The sequence below is a fragment of the Podarcis filfolensis genome, assembly GCF_964270895.1.
Source record: "Podarcis filfolensis genome assembly, chromosome: 5".
NCBI lineage: Eukaryota > Metazoa > Chordata > Lepidosauria > Squamata > Lacertidae > Podarcis > Podarcis filfolensis.
The window spans coordinates 71884331-71905831 of NC_139608.1; the positions used below are offsets into that span (position 1 = coordinate 71884331).

Sequence of the window (21501 nt, forward strand, 5' to 3'; positions counted from 1 at the left end):
CGTTGGCCCTACTGAAACAGCTGAATGTGACTTTTGATGTGAATAACAATGTACATTTCCACCCAGAGCCACATACATATACTTAGTTGTCCAAACCTGACACTGCTAAAATTTCTTTCACCAATGCCTGCCTGCAAAGCTACCATGTAGAAACAAACCTCCCATATGGATCTAAATATTATGTTGTGTTGTGTTGTTGTTGTTGTTGTTGTTGTTTTAAAGCAGCTCCATAAGAAAATGAACTCTTTAGTTACTCTTCTGTGGTAATGGAGAAAGGGTTATTCATTAATTCAAGATTGTATTTATGGTTTTCACACCAGAAAGCAAATTAATAACTGCTAAGGATGTTTATCCCATTCCCACTGACATGAGTTTTGTGTTTTGTTTTGTTTTCTAAAAATAAAGACAATATACATTGGCATTGCTACTGCAGAAGAATGGCTGTAGAGCACAGTTGACCTGAAATCATGGTTTGTTCTTATGACCATGTAATATATCACTGTTCTTACTGCTTTAAAAGCCCCAACGTGCAAGTTGATGTAGGACCATAGGAATTAAACACTGTGCATAAAAGCTATAAGGGCCACAATGGCTCCAAGAAGCTGTGATACGATTGTGTGTACTGGATCACTTACTCCTAAAGATATTTTAAAATTCCACCTAAAGGGCAGCCTTACTGGATCACACACAGGAGCCAGCCAAACACTGATGGTCTCTCTCTCCCCCCACCCTTCTCATTGCCTTGCTCTGAGGGAGAGCCACGGGCATCCTTCCTCAGAGTGAGGCATTCTGGTTGTGAAAAGCATCCACCGTGTCCCCTGGACCAGCTAATTCAGAACAAGAAGGCTTCCTCAGAGGGAGGCAGAAGAGGCAGAGAGCTTTGTTGAGAGATTGGTTAGTGGTAAGAGGGGACCAAGGGGAGGTTTCACTGCTTCATTGCACCTGTTGCCTGAAATAATGGTCTCAGTTTGTCTTATGAAAGTGCTGAACCTGAGTAACTTCCACCACCCTTCGCAGCAACAAGTTCCGTAAGTTAATTATCCAGTCTGCAAAGAAGTACTTTGTAAAAGAGGAGGAATCAAATGTCAATAAGTCTACCACCATGGCTTTAGCCAGAATCTCCCCATAAAACATTTACACATTACTCAGCTGACAGCTTTCGAGAAACTGATGATTGTGAAGTAAACTAGATCAGTTTTCTAACATGCTTTCCCCGGACCTCAGATTAGTAGAGCCTATCCAAACTAATTTTTCAGCTATACCGATTGTTCATGACAGAGAAGCAAAGGCCAGATTCCTCCCTGTGTTACACGGAAGCCACCTTTTTAAGCTGAAAGGAGTTTCAAAACCAATTTGTGATATAGGTTGGGTGGAATGGCCTGCTTTTCAAAGGAATATCCCACTGGATATGCACAAATCCTTGCAGGTACCAGAAAAGGTTGTGTTTGGCTGTTTGTCAGAGGCAGGAGAAGCCAGAGCATCCCAGCCAGCCTTTTAATACACTATCAAGGGCACATTTGAATTTATTCTGCTCTATTAACCCTATCACCTTTCTTGGAGAGAGATGGCAAGGTGAAGTGCTATTTAACTCCAGCCCTTAGGTCACAAAAGAGTACAGTGGGAGAAGAGGCCACAGGTTTATAGTAAATTTCAAGTCAACTGTCATTGCCAAAGAATCTGAAACCATAATAATATTCAGTCTTAGGGCCAAAAGGTGGAGGAAGATATGTCAGTCAGGAAGCAAGCACAAAAGTCCTGTTTCGACTATAAACATGTTCAACTCTAGGGAGAAGATAACATTGTTCCACCCTTTGCCCTAAAATGTATCACTCCTCAGTAGTAGGAAATGGGTTCATATAATGATTTGCACAACGTCTGCCTTTTCAGCTTCATGCTGCTTCACAAATTGCATGCATCCAAAGGAAATTCTGCATCCCTGCAGGAGGAGGAGACCTAAGCCTAGATGTATTAAAAAATCTAGCGAGATCTGTTGATACGCTTTGGGGACTCAATTTTTCATGACTGCTTTTCAAATAATAATTGCCATTATCATGCAACAGGTTGTTTATACAAAGCAGTCATTTCAGCATGGAACAGCAGGAGTTGCCAATAACAGAAAAGTTGTGATGAATTTATGGGTATGCTGTTTGTATTCAAGCAGGTAGCTTCGATCTGTTTGCCCATGGTATCAAGAGAGCTAAAAAAAGAGGCTTTAACTACTGCAGCTACATAGCACCTTCTGGCAATGGTCAGGTCAGTTTAACAGCTAGCCATAAAACAGACATAGAAACCAATCACATGTTCACTATAAAAACTAAATATCACAGTATAACCATCTGGAAAATCACATACTTCGCTGAACCAGAGCAGCAAGGTGCCTGAAGGCATGTCATTTTGACATGAACTAAATTACAGCTCTCCCATGAACACTGATCTAATTTTGGCAGCCATACTTGCAAGAACAATTGTGATAGTCTGATTTTATCCCTAATAAAGTATTTGGGATGGACTGTGGCAATGGAGTCTTAGATAGACTATGAGTTCCTCCCCAAAATACACACCATCCAGTAGATTTTATTTTTTAAAAAAGCAATCATCACTACCATCATTATCTGTTTGATGTTTTGTACACCTGTCAAAAGTGGCTTCTTTAAAAAAATGCTAGAACTTCATCTGTAGGGTGGTGGTTCTAAGAAGAGTATTTGGAGCCAAACACCTGAGCTTCTGTGGGGATCCCAGTCTCACATCTGGGTCAGGAAATTAACAAACGTAAAAAGAGACCTGTGGGTATGGTGAACCTTTGCGTCTGCAATTTGACCCCAGGTGCAAAGGCTGGGCCACTTCCAGCTTTTGAGGCCACTAGCCATAATAAGTATTAAAAATGGTAATACTGTTTTCATGTAAGGCACCATGTAAAAGAGCGAGTGGTTTGTTTGTATAATCAGTTTGTATGAGAGGGCACAATCATCACAGTCTAAGTCTGTGCCCTCAGAACAGATACATTTTTATTAATATTTATGAACACTTAAAACTCTTTAATATGATAAAATCTATCACTTAGCAACCACAACAATGAATTCTTCCAAACCACATCTCTTAATAGTTTAAATCTGAAGCACTAAGCTGAGTGTGTGTGTTTTACATTTTGATCCAATGTGCATAAAAACAAGTCGTGAAGCTTATCAAATGTAAAAAACAAAACAAAACAAACACTAATAAGTGTCTAAATCTGAGGCCCCTTTGAGCCTGAAGAACCAGGCCAAAGAGCCCCCCCACCTCCCACTCTGAATTGGTTCTGCCTACTATACTGGGATTTACAACAACTACAACAACAAAGTCTCACTCAAGTGTGATTTACAAATGCAGTCTGATGCTTGCCACCAAAGGTTTCATGCTTTTAAAGAAGCAATTCCTTTTAAAATTATTTTTTCAGACATCTTTATTGAAAGTTAAAATGTGCATAATTTTATGTGCACTAAACATGGTGTGACGTAAATAAAAGGGAGAAAGAGGAAAATGAGAAACAGCACCCATGTAGAAGGGAAAGTAAAGGGGGGAGGGGGAAAAACCCCAAACTGTATACTTTACAAAGTTATTACTGTATTCTAATTAAGGATTACAGTATGTAATCCTTAAAATTATGTTTTTAAGGAAGCAATCCTAAGTACACTCACTTCTGAGTACACTTGCTTTGTAGCTTAATCTATAGGAACTATCAGTCTGCTGAAAGATGGATAAAATATTGAGGGTATAAAACATTCCATGGGTTAATCTCATCTATCCAAATATGGCAGTAAGTTCTGGCCAAAGTAATCAAGACCTGGTGCAAGATAGTTTAAAATTTAGATATTTCTAGAGTGAAGCAGGGAGGAAAGTGGAAGTGGAGGGGGCAGCAAAGAGCCTTGCCCCATTAGGGATCTGGGTGGTTGGTCACCCAAGCTAAGAGTGAGGCAAGCAGGAGCCCTGGCAAACTCCAATTCACTGTCTGGCATACTCACTACCCGAGACCATTGACTCTGATAATTCACAAACAACTGGTGGAAGCCACTCACAAACAATGCCTCAGTTTGGCCAGCTACCCCTTCTTCAAGCAAACCAATAATTTGAGGGCCACAACTTTGCACATAGAATCTGGAAGGTCTTGGAGTCAAATCTGGAGGTTATTGGGATAATACATTCTACCTTATACATAATTTTCATAAAATGGCTTCTAATTGAGTAAGTATGGTAGACTTCAAATCATGATTTTGACAATAACCAAGCTTATATTCAAGGAATTCATGATATCTCCATTACATTGATTAACAATAATTTCTTCAAGACTTCAGAAGAGAACACGGGATCAATGTTTCATCAGCTTTATCATTAAACCAAACAAAATCTTTCATAGAGGAAGGCTGTGGAAGGGTGCTTTTTAAAATGTACACTAAGTAGATTTTTCCCCATAATGGTCTATTCACATACATCTCATGTCTGTGCATGTCTTATACACAATACTAAAGGAAAAATATATGGCTGAATTAATCCATGAACCTTTTACCCCTTAGCTGAAGCAGGTAATCGGCCATAATAGCAAAATCAATGGCACATTACTATGCTGGGATATTGGCAGATCCATAATGAAAGTTAGAGTTTCACGACCAATTCCCTCTCTAGAGCTGGCTACTTCAGAGGATTAAAATATTAAGTTCTTCAATAATTAAACAAAACCTTCCTATATGTTATAGTGAAGGAGAGGGGCCCTCATGTGAGAATTGGAAAAAAAAAACATGACCTCAAAACTACCATAAATGCGCCTCTCTTATTTTAATAACCCTGAAGCCTATATAAGTAGTTGAGGAATGTTTGATAACCACACTGAGCATGGTCCAAACAAAGTTCACCCCCTTTAGGCCTGCACTCCCAAATGTGTAATTGGAAGTAGGTCCCACTGAAATACATCCAAATAAACCATAGCTGCACTGGGATGTAAATGGCACTAATTTCAACTTCGCTGGGAATAAGACCCATTAAATACAGTGGGAGGAATTCAACATTGCTCTGTTACAAATGTTCCATCTGCACAAGCACTGCAGCTTGCCAGATCGAATGATCTCCCCTCATCTCCCTGCATGTTGTTCCAGAGGTTCTTCCAACCACCCACCAAGCCAATTTGGGGGGGCATGGAGGGAGGAGAGGGGGTAACCCTGTTAGGCAAGTGGAATTCCTTGTGCAGGGTTTCCACTAATGGGGAGCATTAAGGGACTCCCCCCTCAAGTGAGATTTATTTCCAAGTAAAAATACATAAGATAACAATACTGTAAAGCAGATGCCTTATTATCAGCCACTGTAGTCAATAGGGCTTGCAGCTTCAACCTGAACAGTTATATTTTTTTCTGTATTGATTTAAAATCAATAAAGACTATTTTGCCTTGAGGGGAAGGGAGAAGAAATAAATCATTCAGGTGAGCTGCCACAATCCAGATGTCCGTGGTGGTTCCTCTTCCTTCTTCCAGCCATTACCACTGGGGCACCCTGACCTGGGCAGGATGCTAAGGAAGCCATTATAGCTTGTTCTAAACAATTGTTTTCACCTTCTATTGTAACATTTTCTTTTTCTCTCTCTTTTTAAACTGATCCTTATTGCTGTAATGCCCTTTTGTGAACTGCTTTGTGAGGTCTGTTTGAAAAGTGGTACATAAATATCTTAAATAAATAAGTTTCTCCAGCCAGGCGTTTGACTACAGACTTCCAAGTTGCCTATAAATTTCATATTCACTGAATCCCTAGTAAAATAGAAACATGTAGAAATAAACAGGTCAGGTGTTTTGGCCTTCCTTCTCCTTTCACACAAATGTCTCTCATATTAAACTGCCTTTGTAGGGAGCATATGGATTGAAAATTGAACGGTGTAAAGGCCGGAACCAAACCGGAATGGCTCAGAACACCAACTTCTAATCTACACCGATCCTCAAAATTAACAGTACATATATGAGAATTTGAGATTCATGCAGTAAGCCACCAAACCTCCACAGAAACCATGCTTGCATAAGCATCCTGGGAAATAACTGGTATTCCAGACAAACAGCACACAACACCAACTTCCAAGTAGGATGGTTCCAAAATACTGCCCGGACTCCTGGAGTCCTTACTACATGTGACAGACCAACCACCCTCTGGGACTTCTGCAGAGATCCAGATGCCAGGTCTGACCATTATATTCAATTGAAACTGATCTACCATGTCCAGGCCACTTAGAAAGCCAGGGGCAGGGGGTGATTCCCAGGAGTTATTTACTTACTTACTTACTTACTTACTTACTTACTTACTTAAGAAGTCACCACCTGCAGTTTCATAAAAAATACAGAAAGATGGCACATAACATATAACTATGAAATCAACCAAAGCTCCATGTTTAGAAAGCATGTTGTAAAGACCCGTCTAGACAAAAAAGTGTTTGGAAGAGTGACATCTCAGGAAAAGGAGGGTTGGCTCCTGCTTGAAGTTCTATCAGCAGTGAGTTTCGCAGAGCAGGGCCTGCTAAACGCTTGGTCCCTAGTTATGGCCAACTGAACCTCAGGGGAATTGGGAACCACCAGAAGTGCCCCACTGGAGGGTCTCAGTGATCATGAGGAATCAGGTGCTTTCGGTCCAAGTGGTTTAGAGCTTTACAGAGTAAAACAAGGTTAGAGAGACTTCACTGTGAACTGCTCAAGATGCCAGTGAGCAAGTCATTGTGAGCTCACTGAATGACTGTCTATCTGGTGTCCCCCCCCCCCTCCCCGAGATCCAGGCAGAGAGAGGCAAGGCAGAGGCACAGGCTTTGTGAGCTCTCCTAAGGCCAGGTAAGCTCGGATATCCATTCTAGCCAAGCAACATTATTCTGGAAAAAGTGATCCAGAACACCAGCTTCACGTTACTAGATGGGATTCATGGAATGGACCACAAAAATGTCTGCAGAAACTATGTTTCAACAGTAGTTCATATCCATAAAACACAGATTTGAATTTGGTTGGTTTGGATAGCCCAGAGGCAGAGGCAGATTTAGGGCAGTGCAAACAGTTCCCTTGCACTGGGCGCCAAGCTGAGATGGGCACCACAGGGTGTCACAACTATGTTGTACAGCACACGCGTAACGGAAGGCAAGAGGCAGGGGGCACTGAATTTTGGCCTCTCCCAGGGCACCACTGAAATTTGAAAGAGCAAAGTCCGCCCCTGCCAGTAGTTGGTCTATTTTTCCTGACACATTTTGGCTTACTACATAAATCTCATCTGAGTATGTGTGTCTGCTGAATTTGTTGGTTTAGCTAGCTTGAAAACTAACATTCTGGGTTGTTTTTCTAGAATACCATTTATAGACTAGAAGCGATCTGAAGGGGTTAGCAAAATATAACATTGTAATGGTTTAAGTTCTGAAATATTGTTCTTACTTATCTTTAATACATCCCATTTTTTGGCATCATTTATATTTATGAGGGGGGCATTCTGGCCCATTCTGTTTGAACTGATGTTTTTATTTCTCCAGTGCTCTTTACCAGAGAGGGTCTTAAAACACAAGTCCTTGTTGATTTCAATGGAAATTACTTCTAGGGAAATGTGTTTGGGATTGCAATTTTGCTCAGAAGTAAGTCTCATTTATTTCTATACAATTCACTCCCTGAAAGTATGAAGACTGAGGAGCAGAATCACAACCACAAATAATGTTGGCTACTATGTTACAAATTTTAAGTTTTGAACTTTCGACCATTAGTGCAACACAGGTAATAATTAGGTGAACAGTGTGCAATTTTGTTTATTCAAAACTCATTTTCTAAATCTGTTCACTTGCCCTGGAGATACTAGCAATTTCAAAATAACAAATAAAGCAACTATAATGAAATTCAATAGCACACATTCCCTAGTACTGAAATGAGATCAGCTCATATTGTCCTTTTCCCTGGTGTAAACTGACAGTTCCTGAGACTCTGCAATATGTCATCAACATTTATTAATATTATAGCATTTTTAACATGTACTAAGTTTATAGTCATACTGTGGTGAAACTTGCAGTGTGATTATCATAGAATAATAGAATCGAAGTTGGAAGGGACCCCGAGGGTCATCTAGTCCAACCCCATGCAATGCAGGTATCTCAGCTAAAGCATCCATGACAGATGGCCATTCAACCTCTGCTTAAAAACCTCCAAGAAAGGAGAGTCCACCCACCACCTCTTGTGGCAGTCTGGTCCATTGCCAAACAGCTCTTCCTGTCAGAAAGTTCTTCCTGATGTTTAGTCAGAATCTCCTTTCTCGTAACTTGAAGCCATTGGTTCAGGTTCTAGCTTCCAGAGCAGGAGAAGACAAGCTTGCTTCATCCTCTATGTGACAGCCCTTTGGATATTTGAAAATGGCTATCTTATATCCTCTTAGTCTTCTCTTTACCAGGCTAAACATACCCGACTCTCTCAACTGTTCCTCATAAGGCTTGGTTCCAGACCCTTGATCATCTTGGTCACCCTCCTCTGCACATATTCCAGCTTGTTAATATCCTTCTTAAATTGGGCACCCAGAACTGGACACAGCACTCCAGGTGTGGTCTGACAAGGCAGAACAGAACAGAGCAGTACTATCACTTCCCTTGATGGGGACACTATACTTTTGTTGATGCCATCAAGAATAGCATCAGTTTTGTTTGTTTTTGCTGCTGCATCACACAGTTGACTCATGTTAAGCTTGAGTCACTAAGACCCCTAGATCCTTTTCACATGTACTACTGGTAAGCCAGGTGTCGTCTCCCCTCTTATATTTGTGCAGCTGGTTCTTCCTGCCTATTTCCTCTCCTGGGCTGGTTTCAAAAGAGGTGGCTGCTGTATCTTAGATTCTGCAAGGTTTTGACACTCCTTGTGTTTCCTGGAGCTTTATTTGACCTAGGGCAGTCAGCTTCTTTCTTCCTGACTTCAACTCTCTGCTTCTTTAATCCCCAATCCAGTTCTCAGGCTATACTAGATTCCAGTGCTACAGAAAGTAGTCAAATGACTTCAATATTATGTACACATTTATTTGTCAGGGTGGTTTGTAACCCAAACAATAATATGCAAAGAGGGCCCCAATTACTTAACCTGGCATTTGGTATGCATAAAAAAAGAAATAAATACCCTTCTCTTACACACATTCACGTATACATATATCTCACCTTCTCCTACCCAAGACAAATACCATTAATATTACACTACCCTCATTTCTCTGGAAGCCATTTTGTGTTGTCTCAGTTGCCGCAAGCTTTCTATGTTTTTGCCTGCAGTGATTTAATCTGAGCTTTGTAACAAGTTAGTTTTTTTAAATGCCTGGGGAAAGACTTGAACATAAAATTCACTGAGCTGGATAAAGTTGATGCTTGCAAGGCCATAACATACTGTGTATCCAGGTCAGCTAAAGAGGTGAAGGTAAGATTCACTCAGTACAGCTAGCTAATTTCCCTCCCAACCCTGTTTCGGAGGGCTTTGGGGGGGAGGAGAGATGTATTGTGGATTGGGTATTGTTACAGCTTAAAGTATAAGACTACAGAGACTAACCCCACCCCACACACCTTGAGCCCTCTTTCTCAAGTCCTTCCTCTTTTTTTCCTCCTCAGCATGCAACTTCAAGAAATAGTTTTGATTTAGCACAAACATCCATCCCACATTTGTTGTTGCATCCCAAAGTAGTTACGTGATTGCGTCAGCATATCCAAAAACTTGCAGTTCAATGAATATATGCTTGACTGCACCATTGCTATGGTACTGGGTGGGGTCAGAGCTACATGGACACACTAGTGCAGCACCAGCAACCCTGCTAGTGAACCCACACAGCTCCATCCCAGTAAGCACCAGCCACATTGCCTGTTCTAAATTAGGGACACCAGTGCTACACATCAGGTCCTTGGTCCTTACTGTGTTTTTTGTATAGCTGGGGGGGCAGTTGGAAGAACTCCAGGAGCACCATGACTGGTACGGAGGCAAATATAGAGTATTTTCATGCAATAGGGCAAGAACTTTAACTCAAAATGGATGAAGGGATGTCACATCTAAAATGTGGTGACCAATCCCCCACCCCCAACTCAAACTTGTCTTTATTTCCAAAAGTGTCATGAAACACAATGCTTTGTTGCATTGCATTGATCTCCATGATCAGAAACACGGCTCAGGAAAGTGAAGAAATTTCGCTCGAAGCTTTGAACAGAGAGGACCTGGAGACTTGTCCCTGAAAACATCATTTACTTCAAGTTATTCACCTCAGTTTCTAAGGAAGTGCTATTTTCTTTTGAGACATCATGATCTGTAGATGCTTAGAAAGTGTGGGAATGATGAACAACTGATCCAGAACAATAGAACTCTTACATGTTTATATTGCATACTGTTGTATAACATCATTGTTTTGTATGTTCTATCTATATGCACTCTTTTTTTAAAGTGATAGGAGGCTCTCCTTGTTATTCCATCGCCAGGGGAAGAGCAATGTGTGGTGACACAGGCTCAGGCCCTCTCTGTGGTAGTTGTCTGACTATGGGATGCCCTCCTCTTGCATATACAACTGCTGCTGCTGCTAAATGTTCCTGTTTCAGCACCAGATAGAATACCTGTTTGCCCAGGCAGTTTGTGGAATATTAATTTCTGTGTGACGTTAGCTAGCTGATGCAATGAAAAATCATTGAGGGCTCCATGCAGGTTTTATAACTGAGATTTTTTTAATGCTATGCCATGGTTACACCTGTTCTCAGTTTAATTAAAATTGTTTGTTTAATTGGACTGTAATCTGGCCCTGGGATGGTTTGATGAAGGGTGGGTGAGAAATAACAAACAAACATTGCTGCCATTATGTTGTTTGCCACCCTATGCTTTATAAAATGTTTTGTAATGTTACACTGGTATAGCATTATGTACATATGTGCTGTTGCTCCCCCCCCTTATTTTCTTTTTTTGCTGGTATAGCAAGTTTAGAAATATTTCCCATGTTTTAATGCACTCCAATAGCAACTGATACCCTTTTTTAAAAAAAACCCCACACCTGAATCTTAAAAGCTATATTAAAATGCATTGAAATGACGATACAGTTTTATCTTCAGACATGACCTCTGACCACAGATGGAAGAGTATGAAAGTAAAATATGACACATTTCAAGACTAGTTAAAATGTATTGAATGTTTAAAGCTCCATCAAAAACATCTAAAGTGTTCAATTATTTAAGGTCAAAGGAAAAACTGCAAGGTCTCATCTGAGACTAGAAACTCATTTCAGAAAGTCCTCTCTTGAGAGATGGATGAAAATTTAGGATAGCGTTACCAAAAAAATATATTTGTGGGAGTTATAAACAGGGAGCTCTGAACCCAGAAAGGTACAGGCTAAACTTATGGATGTTAACTTTGAAGTATGTCATTCAATGGAGTTCAGAACAGAAGTGTGCACAGTCTTACTGACACTTAAGTCCAAATAAAATCAATGAGACAAGGTAACTACATTGGTTCCCAGTACATTTCTGAGCACAATTCAAAGTGTTGGTGTTGACCTTTAAAGCCCTAAATGACCTCAGTCCTGTATACCTGAAGATGTGTCTCCACTCTCATCTGGACACTGAGGTCCAGCGTCGAGGGCCTTCTGGCGGTTCCCTCATTGCGAGGTTACAGGGAATCAGGCAGAGGTCCTTCTTGGTAGTGGCACCCGCCCTGTGGAGCACCCTCCCATCAGATGTCAAGGAAATAAGCAACTATCTTACTTTTAAAAGGCATCTGAAGGCAGCCCTGTTTAGGGAAGTTTTTAATGTTTAATGCTGTATTGTGTTTTTCATATCTGGTTGGGAGCCGCCCAGAGTGGCTGGGGAAACCCAGCCAGATGGGCGGGGTATAAATAAAACAACAACAACAACAACAACAACAACAACAACAACAACAACTAACTTGTTATTAACTCACTCAACCCTTATTAGTGTTGTTGTTGTTGGTTGTATACCACCCTTCATCCACAGATCTCAGGGTGGTTCACAACATAAAATTACAATATAAAAACCACAAATACATTGTAAACCTAAGCACAACAAACCAATACAATCGTACCTTGGTTGTCGAATGCCTTGGTACTCGGACGTTTTGGCTCCTGAATGTTGCACAGCCAGAAATGAGTGTACTGGTATGAAAATGTTTTTTGGAAGCCGAAAGTCCTACGTGGCTTCTGATTGAGTGCAGGAGGCTCCTGCAGTCAACTGGAAGCCGCGCCTTGGTTTTTGAACCATTTCGGGAGTCAAACGGACTCCCGGAACGGATTAAGTTCAACAACCAAGGTACGACTGTAATCCCTTCCTCCCACAACACATTTAAAAGGGCATCAGATGGGACCTAAGCACAACATTTTTTTCTGAATGAGAGTCATAGGTCTTTTTTTTAAATAAAGTATTTTAATACTTTGTTGGAAACCGCCCAGAGTGGCTGGGGGAACCCAGCCAGATGGGTGGGGTATAAATAATAAATTATTATTATTATTATTTTCTAAATTTGTAATGCAAGCATCATTCTAAAGTGGCAAAAGCAGTTTCTGTAATCCCTGTACCTGCTTAGGTGGGTTATTTTATCCCATTAAAGTTGTGGGCTTAAGCAGCCTAACTATATGGATGATAACAACACACAGGTACAATGGAAACTGATTTTATTGGAGCTGGATTGTGTTCTGGACACAGAGAAACTTTCAGCCAGATATAGTTAACTGCATGGCTGAGATATGTATGACTATAGCAGTTCGACAAGCCTGATCTAATATGTGATTACTTAGTACTGTATATCGATCTCATTGTGCTCATTGGGCCTTACTACCAAGTAAATTTGTTTAGGATTGCAGCCTTACCAGCAAAGTAGTAGATTTTGCATCAACACAAAATGCTTATTTGCACGTCCAAGAGTCTGTAACTATTTTAAGCATAGCTTTAAATGGGGAAGGTGATTCTGAGCAGTTTCATTGGCTTCCGAACCCAACATTTTTCGCTGAGTGACCCTTTTGCATCCCAGATTAATACCTGTCAAATTAAGCTGCCTACTGGTTTAAATTAGCAAGTGCAGTAAGTTCTTGGGTACTGTCTGTACCTATAAATATTTTTTAATAGCACTAACAAGTGCTTCCACATTAACAGCATTAATAAAGTATGCATCTATAGTCGAAAATCGATTAATTGTGACAGAAGAACAGGAGATTGTAGCAGGAGAAACATTTTCTTGCACCAATGGTTGCAATAATTATTATTTTTTAAAAAACGAAACAAGAAACCTATTCAGTTTTTAGGAGTCACTTCCATGATTATTAAACTAATAAGTCAGACAAGCAAAGCAGCACAGCTGTGTCTGTTTGCGCATCAGTGGGCACATAGATTCAGTGTTCTTTTTTAATCAAGAAAAAGTAACAATTTGAACTACTTCACTGGTTTTGCAGTCTTTACTTTTGAGAAGTACCTCCTCTTGGCTGAGAGATAGGGCGTGCACCAACAGTGGTTTCCTATGAGCAACCTGGGCAGCCCTGACCAACAGACAGAAGGTTTCTGGTGTGGCTTGTATCTGAGCTTTTGTGACATGGTTTGAATTTTACTTCAGCAGCTTATGTCTTTTGCAAGAGAGAGGCACTCTTTCAGGTAGGGGCTTGCCCCATGTAGGTGAGGGTACATTTCCATTAAAAGAAAGCAAACCGTACATCTGTATACTACCAACATGTTAGCATTTTCCTCATCACCCTTCTTGAATAAAAGAAACAAGAGTGGTTCATGAAGTCACACAAATATACAGTGCAATTCCTGGCTTCAAAATAAGCACCTTGAGCAAAAATTACCTCAGACAATATCTGATCAGTGGGAACAGAAGACCACCTCCAACGCTATGCCTTACAGTTGCCAAATTGCCCAAAGGCAGTTTTACTGTATTTACAAGCATTAGGTTTCTGTCCCTAATGCCAACCAATCATTTCATTGCTCTCACGGCTGCAGAAGGCTAAAGCAAGATGTCTCAAAGACACTAAATGGTAAATTATAGGACCCTCAAGAATGGCAATATTCAACCCTTTTAAGCCTGAAGTGGCTCATTGCAAGAGGAATCAATGATTAAAGAGTGTTTCATCCTAGAGTGACAGTAGTGGTGCCAGGATTAAGATCACTGTGGCATCTGTTGATCCTTCAAAAGCAGTCTCCTTAAATATTTCCACTTCAGAAGATTTCCAGTTATCTTTTTTCAGTTCTGAGGGTGTTTATGCAAGTTTTTGTTAAGTTTATGGCACCCTCTTGGGCACAAGAGGCAAGTTTTTCCCTACCCAAACAATATCTTCTTAGGTCTTGTCCAGGGATGAGGCCTGTTTTGCCCGTCTCAGAGACCACTACTTCATTTTTTCCCAACCAGCTTGAGAGCTTTTTTTCCTCAGCACAGATATGAGAAATGCTAGATTCATGACAAAATTGCACTGCTGATGACAACATCCAGTAGTGAGACACTGACCAGGACTTTGACCATTTGTGGATATTATACCAGGCCAACCACTAGATATGATTGTCTTCTGACAGGAGTGATTGTTCTGGATTTCACATGGCTGTTTTCAGAGAGTTCTTATCTCGTTTCTAGTTTGAGATGTTAAAGCAAATATGACTACAGATGTAGGCCGTGGAGTGCTGTCAGCCTTCCCACTAGGTGACGGACTCTCCCCATGGCTGCCACTGAATGAAGGGCAAGAGCACATGGGGATAGGATTTATTGGCTGATGTCAGTACATGTGGCTGGTACTGGGCGCCCATCACTGGATCAAAAATCAGCTCTGGTCACATCTGTGGGGAGTTGTCACCTGCAGGTGGGAAATATGAGGCTGAAGTGGTGTGGAGGGAGTCCCTGAAACCAGAAGGAGAACAGCAGAGGAAAAGAGGGGTCAGGAGACTGGAACTGGGAGCCAACAATGGTCACCACATGCAGAGCTACCAATGCACCTCCCCAGAGACCCAAGATAGTCTCGAGAGAGAAAGGTTGAAGAAGGAGATGATGGACATCCCAGGAAGAGGAACTGGCTAGGGGAAAGAACTAGGGAGAAGCTCAAAAAGCAGACAAGCCAGGAAGAGAAGAATATTTGCATGCCCTATGAGGTGATGATGAGAGGAAGAAGGATTTTGCTTTCTCCTCAAAGACCCCAGGTTCTGTCACTTGTCCATGCCTTGAGCTCGGCTGAACTGCTAATGTCTCCACAGTGCTACAGCTATAACTAGCAAGCACTTCTGAATTATGGGGATATTGTGTTTGGTACCAGTGTGTTCAATGGAGCCTGTGAAGAAAAGGAGGTTCAAAATGCCTTACCACTGGAGGGCATGACAAGGATATTTACTCATCACTATATTGGTGTCTACTATCAACAACAGTTGTCATAGTGGCTCCCAGAGAGGCCCACAGAGTGTTCTCCTTAGGCTTGATAACTACCGCATTAGCAAAGCATCCTGACTTCAGAAGCCAGATGCACAGCCAAGAAAGGATTAGTTAGCAGACTATGAGAGTAAGCAGGTTAGCATTCTGGGCCTTCTCTGAATGGTATCAAGGAGTTAACAATTCTCATCCATTTTGACAAATCCTATATTATTTATTCACCAGAGAAACATGACGTCTTTCATTCTCCAACAGGAAGTCCGCAAGATCATAATCAAGGTGGTGATAAATTTTACTACATTTTCAAGCAGTGCGCGTAGGAGGGATGACTGAGATTAACACAGCAGACTGGCTCATCAATGAGTCAGAGTGGATTCTCTATCTCCATTATTTCAAATGGGTAGCCTGCCAAATAAATATATACACATACACGTTTTAGCCAAGACACCTGGTTCAGCTGTTCCCGCTTAGGATCCACAGAGTAATTATCCATACAGCGGAGATTAGCATGATAGGTAAAGTCTGACTGCAGGAACTGGAATGTCTCAGCCAGTGCTGGGCTTACAAATAGCCACCAGGAGAAGTGCATTGTGTGATAGTGGCATGAAACTTTCTCTGTAGTAGCACTCCTTCTCTGGAATGCCTTCTTCTCAGAAATGGTGCCAACTTCACATGAGTTTTGGTACCATTTTAAAATGCATATTTTTATTCAGGCGTTTGGAAGCAGTTAAGTGAAGTGGTCAGCTGCGACTGTGCACCTCACCCACTGCATTGTTTGATGTGCTATGAATAATTTTAAATGGCTGTTTTATGTTTAAATGGATTTGTCTATCTGTATGCAGAAGGGAGGGTTTATAAATCAAACCAAATAAATGAATAAACCTGAAACCACTGGAGAAAGGGGAAATGGAATTTACAATAACTTTTTCATTCTTTGGGATTCCTGGGTAGAGCAGCCTCCCCACCCCACCAAAAAAAGACAGCCTGACAGTCAGAGGCAGAAGCATGAGCCAGCAGCCTCTGGTATGTTCTTTTTGTATGTCTGAATTTATCAGTGTTCATCTTGGATATCCTGTGTCTCCAGTGAGACCTCCCAATGTTCCTTCAGCAGGACTGAATCCTTCTGCTCTCTGTATATGGTCATAGGAGAGGCAAAAGAGGTACAGTGTCTTCTTCCCTTGCCCTCCTCCTGACTGTGTGGAATTTTAAAAAAAACAACCCCTAATTAAATATTGGCCCGACTTTCAAATTCAGGAACAGATCCAAGACATGTTACGAAAAAGGAGCAATGCTGCTGAGTGCTCCAGATGGCTGGAAAGCCAAACAGGATGTTGATGTTTTGGGACTGTACCGTGGGAACAAGGAACAGTCTATTATGTGCTCTGAGCACCGGATGTTAGCTCAGAGTGTCACATGACCCTGTACTGGAAGTACATGGGTGGAGTTATTCTCTCTCTGCTGTGGCTGTAAAGAGGGTGCAGACATGTTGTTCTCTGCACTGAGGAAAGACAGAAATAAAGGCATGTAAATACATTTCTGTCTGTCTCTTTCCCCTCCCTGGGGATGGCAGGGAGTGAGGGAGGAGGAGTGGCTGTGTTCTTCTCACGTTTGAAGAAGGATCGGCCGATAAAGACCTCGCCTTGTCTTGCCGGGAGTCGCTGACGGGGGAGGCCAACAAGGAATCAAGCCGGGCACCTGGAGAGTGCCAAATGCCTCTGAATGACAAGGCTTGATATCAACATATGGTAGCAAACGCTGCTGGTTATCTGATCCATTGGAATCAGCATGAGAGGTGAGAGGTTGATGAATCGTGTGCCATCCTCTGCACCAAGGAAAGAAGATAACGTCTGCAATTGCAGCCAGAAGCTGAACAGACGGCTGGCACCAAGAGGGGGTGTTTTCCAAGCAACGGAGCCCCAAAAGGGTATGCTGAATATCGGGCTAAAAGTGTGAATGCAGATTGATTTATTCTCTGGTTCACGAGAGAGCTGCGTTTGGATAAAAACAGCTCTGAAAGAAAGGCTTGCATACCAGAAATTCTTGTGGCGAGATAAGGATGAAAAGTATGCACAGTTGCTAAGCAACGACAGTCAGGGCAGTGGAAAACTACTGACACCTGGGGCTGGCTCAGTCAGAGCCGGGAAAGCGAAAGTTGTTTTGACTTTGAGACAGCTTGGAGTTTGCCTGCCTGGGAGAGAGGCAGAAAAACAGCTCAAAGGAGCTTTTGGATTTTTACTAGCTCGAGAGTGGAGAGCTGAGGCTTGGATTCAAAATGGATGCCAAGGACAGGGGGAGGGAAGAACGGAGTTCTAATTCCCCCATTGATGAAGCTACTGGAGAAAATGCTGTAGCTTTGAACGCTGTTCGATGTTACAATTGCGGACAGACTGGGCATCTTCAGCGGAACTGCAAGAAGCCACGCCAGCCGAAAGGAGCGAAGGGCCGCTCAGCAAAGCCTGAGGCAGCAGGCAAAGGTCATACAAAGCCTATGGTGGAACCTGCAAGGGCTTTGATGGCGAAAGGAACCACGCCAGATGTTGGGAACGCGTTTATTATCGACACTGCAGCGACGGTTCATATGTCCCCACACAGAGGACTCTTTTCATCGTTTAAGAAGCAAAGCTTCGCTGTGACACAGGCCAACGGTCAGGAGCTGGTAGCGACCGGGGTTGGCACTGTCTATCTTAAGAGTCTGAACTTGACAATAAACAATGTTTACTTGGTTCCTGAACTGAAGTTCAATCTGCTGAGTGTTTCGCAGATTGCAAAGAAAGGACTGAGACTGTCCTATGATGATAAGAGCTGCGAGATCTTCAAAGATGGAGAGTTATATCTTTCTGCCAGACAGAAAGATGGACTGTATTTGTTGACTTTTGACCAAAGTGATTACATGGAATGTAATTCTGAGTCTAACATGATTTCTCTTGCAGGTGTGACCAAAACGAGCGCCAAGAAGGTGGCCAGGGTCGACAGAGCGTTTCAGCGGGTGTGTGCTGATGTGATTGGTCCTCTAGAACCATCTAGAGGCAATGCAAGATTTTATCTTGTGTGTGTGGATCATTTCTCAAACTTTGTCTGGGTTTATGTGTTAAAGAGGCCACAGGAAGCCTTAGAAAGGTTTCAGGAATTTTGTGACAAGGTTAAGAGTATGCATGATGCTAACATTGATTGTCTATTCACAGATGAGAAGCAGATTTTTCTTTTACAGGATTTCCAGAGGTTCCTGCAGAAGAAGGGGATCAGACACAAGATTGCTGTTTCAGCGGAAGCGTGGAACAGGGGTGTCTGTGTACGGGTGAACAGAGAATTGCAAAAGGGGATGGAAGTGCAATTGCTTAGTTCACATCTGCCGCATGAGTACTGGGCGGAGTCACTCATGTCGTTTTGTCATGCATGGGTGAGAAAGGTTTCGAAAGAGTTGGGAAGTTCTCCTTTTGAGAAACTGTTCCAGAGAAAACCTTCTGTTGCCCATTTCAAGGTTTTTGGGTCTCATGTGAGGACAGAAGCTCCAGGTGGAGTAAAGAATGCCAGAGGCATTTTTGTGGGTTATGAAAAGGGTCTCTACAGAGTAATTTTGTCTGAATCTGGTCAGGTGATTCTCACAAAATTTCTAGAGAGTGCTCCTGAAAAGGAGAGAGTGATAGTACACACATTTCCCACAGAGGACGATTCAGATGATGATGATGATTTCACAGAGTACAGTGGTACTGAGAGTGACAGTGATAGCTCAGACAGCTCTGTTGTCACAGTCATTGAGAGGAAATCTCACACAATGGATAGACCTTCACAGGTGAAGGATGAACCACTGTTTGCTGTTGGAACTGGTTCTCCTAAGAGTCCTGAGACAGAACCAGTGAGCAGAGAGGATCAGCACCTCATACGCAGGTCTGAGAGAGTCACAAAGGGTGAACCACCCAAAAGGTACTCAGAAGAGTATGCTAATTTAGCTGTTGCATGTGTTGCTGTTGTAAACAACCGAGGACAGGTTGGAGCTGTGTCTAAGTCAGAGACAAAGACACAACAGAGAGTTGCTAGCCAAGGTAATGCAGATGCACTCATTCCTTGGAAGCCAGACAACCAGAGAGGTACACTGGGGAAACCAGTGGCGGGGAGTTCCAAGGGTGGAACTGAAACAACAGGGGAGTGTTATGTGTATAACAACTGTTTGTTTTCTTCTCTGGATCACGCTTTGCTTGCCGCAACATGCATTGATTCTTTTGGGGGAGGTTGTTACGAAAAAGGAGCAATGCTGCTGAGTGCTCCAGATGGCTGGAAAGCCAAACAGGATGTTGATGTTTTGGGACTGTACCGTGGGAACAAGGAACAGTCTATTATGTGCTCTGAGCACCGGATGTTAGCTCAGAGTGTCACATGACCCTGTACTGGAAGTACATGGGTGGAGTTATTCTCTCTCTGCTGTGGCTGTAAAGAGGGTGCAGACATGTTGTTCTCTGCACTGAGGAAAGACAGAAATAAAGGCATGTAAATACATTTCTGTCTGTCTCTTTCCCCTCCCTGGGGATGGCAGGGAGTGAGGGAGGAGGAGTGGCTGTGTTCTTCTCACGTTTGAAGAAGGATCGGCCGATAAAGACCTCGCCTTGTCTTGCCGGGAGTCGCTGACGGGGGAGGCCAACAAGGAATCAAGCCGGGCACCTGGAGAGTGCCAAATGCCTCTGAATGACAAGGCTTGATATCAACAAGACATATGTTCTCTGGGTCTGTTTGGGGCCCTGGGTTGGTTGGAGCGAAAACTGTGCACAGCCTAAAATTAACAAATTACACTATCCTTTCATAACTCAGGGATGCGGGCGACGCTGTGGGTTAAACCACAGAGCCTAGGACTTGCCGATCAGAAGGTTGGCGGTTCGAATCCCTGTGACAGGGTGAGCTCCAGTTGCTCGGTCCCTGCTCCTGCCAACCTAGCAGTTCGAAAGCACGTCAAAGTGCAAGTAGATAAATAGGTACCACTCCGGCGGGAAGGTAAACAGCATTTCCGTGCGCTGCTCTGGTTCGCCAGAAGCGGCTTAGTCATGCTGGCCACATGACCTGGAAGCTGTACACCGGCTCCCTCAGCCAATAAAGTGAGATGAGCACCGCAACCCCAGAGTCAGCCACGACTAGACCTAATGGTCAGGGGTCCCTTTACCTTTACCTTTCATAACTCATTCTCTCCCCCCCCCTCTCATTTCTTAGAATTTCAAGGCAATGCTGGGCAGTTTCAGCTGAGGACACAAAAATATCAAGTTCTTCAGGTCAAAAGCATAAAATGCATTTACCAAGGTAAAGTCAAACGCCTTATAGCAAAACTTCCACCAAGAAACTTTCACCAGATATGCTATTCCTTTAAAATTAGAAAGCAGAAATCCTAAAGTGAATGAAGACGATTAAAATTGTGTCCAAGTCAACAAGTTGTGTTACAAGTCATGTATTTTCAATTAGATATTCATACAGTGTGGAAGTGAGCTTAGATGCGCCGATGTATCAGTAGCATCAACAGAAATATTCATCATCATTATCACTTTCATCTGGCAGAAATTAGCAGCAGATGTTATGGAACTTTTCCACATTTATACTCCAAGTCCACAACTCCCACTGAATACAAAGGAGTAGAACACAATGAATTATAGGATGAAAATCTATAGTTTTGAAACTGCCTCATAAGCAAGGATTGGCAGCGAAGTAGCTTTAAGTCTACAACGCTGCTGGCTGCTCTGATCTCTCTGTATGGGTGACTTAAAACATATTGTCTCTCAACCAATCAGAATGCAAGTTACTGATCCATTAGTAGAAATATGCTCAAAGCATTCCAGTTTCCATAATGATTGTTTAGTACATTTTCACAACAGTGCAGTATGCAGTACTCAGATAGCTTGCTTCTGCTTTAGGCTAGTCAGGGAACAGAGATCTGCTTAAATATGACAGATTGCCTCATAAACTGGTATACCCACTAGAAGCTCTGTTGGGTTTGAGCAAGCATTCCTGCCGAGGAATTAGCCATAAATTGACTTCCACTCTGTATATCTGGAGAAGGCGGGGATGAAAATGGCTGCATGCTGGTTAGCATCCACTGCAGCATGACAGCAGTGGTTTTCAAACTTTGTTCCATGGGAACTCTGAAGTTCCTTGGAAGATTACCAGGGGCTTCTCA

The 21501-nt window shown here is 42.3% G+C and overlaps 2 long non-coding RNA genes across 3 annotated transcripts in view; one reads left to right on the top strand and one right to left on the bottom strand.

Moving 5' to 3' along the window:
• LOC310762875 overlaps positions 1-21501 on the bottom strand; it is a 602857-nt gene that overhangs the window by 406484 nt on the left and 174872 nt on the right. The gene's annotated exons all lie outside the window — the stretch shown is intronic.
• On the top strand, positions 6760-20761 carry LOC310763172. 2 transcript variants are annotated; one of them, XR_014548526.1, is made up of 3 exons: positions 6760-6824; positions 15579-15632; positions 20547-20761. It is a non-coding gene; the product is annotated as an uncharacterized lncRNA (long non-coding RNA). The 2 variants fall into 2 exon arrangements; XR_014548527.1 differs by lacking the exon at positions 15579-15632 and having other exon boundaries at positions 6761-6824.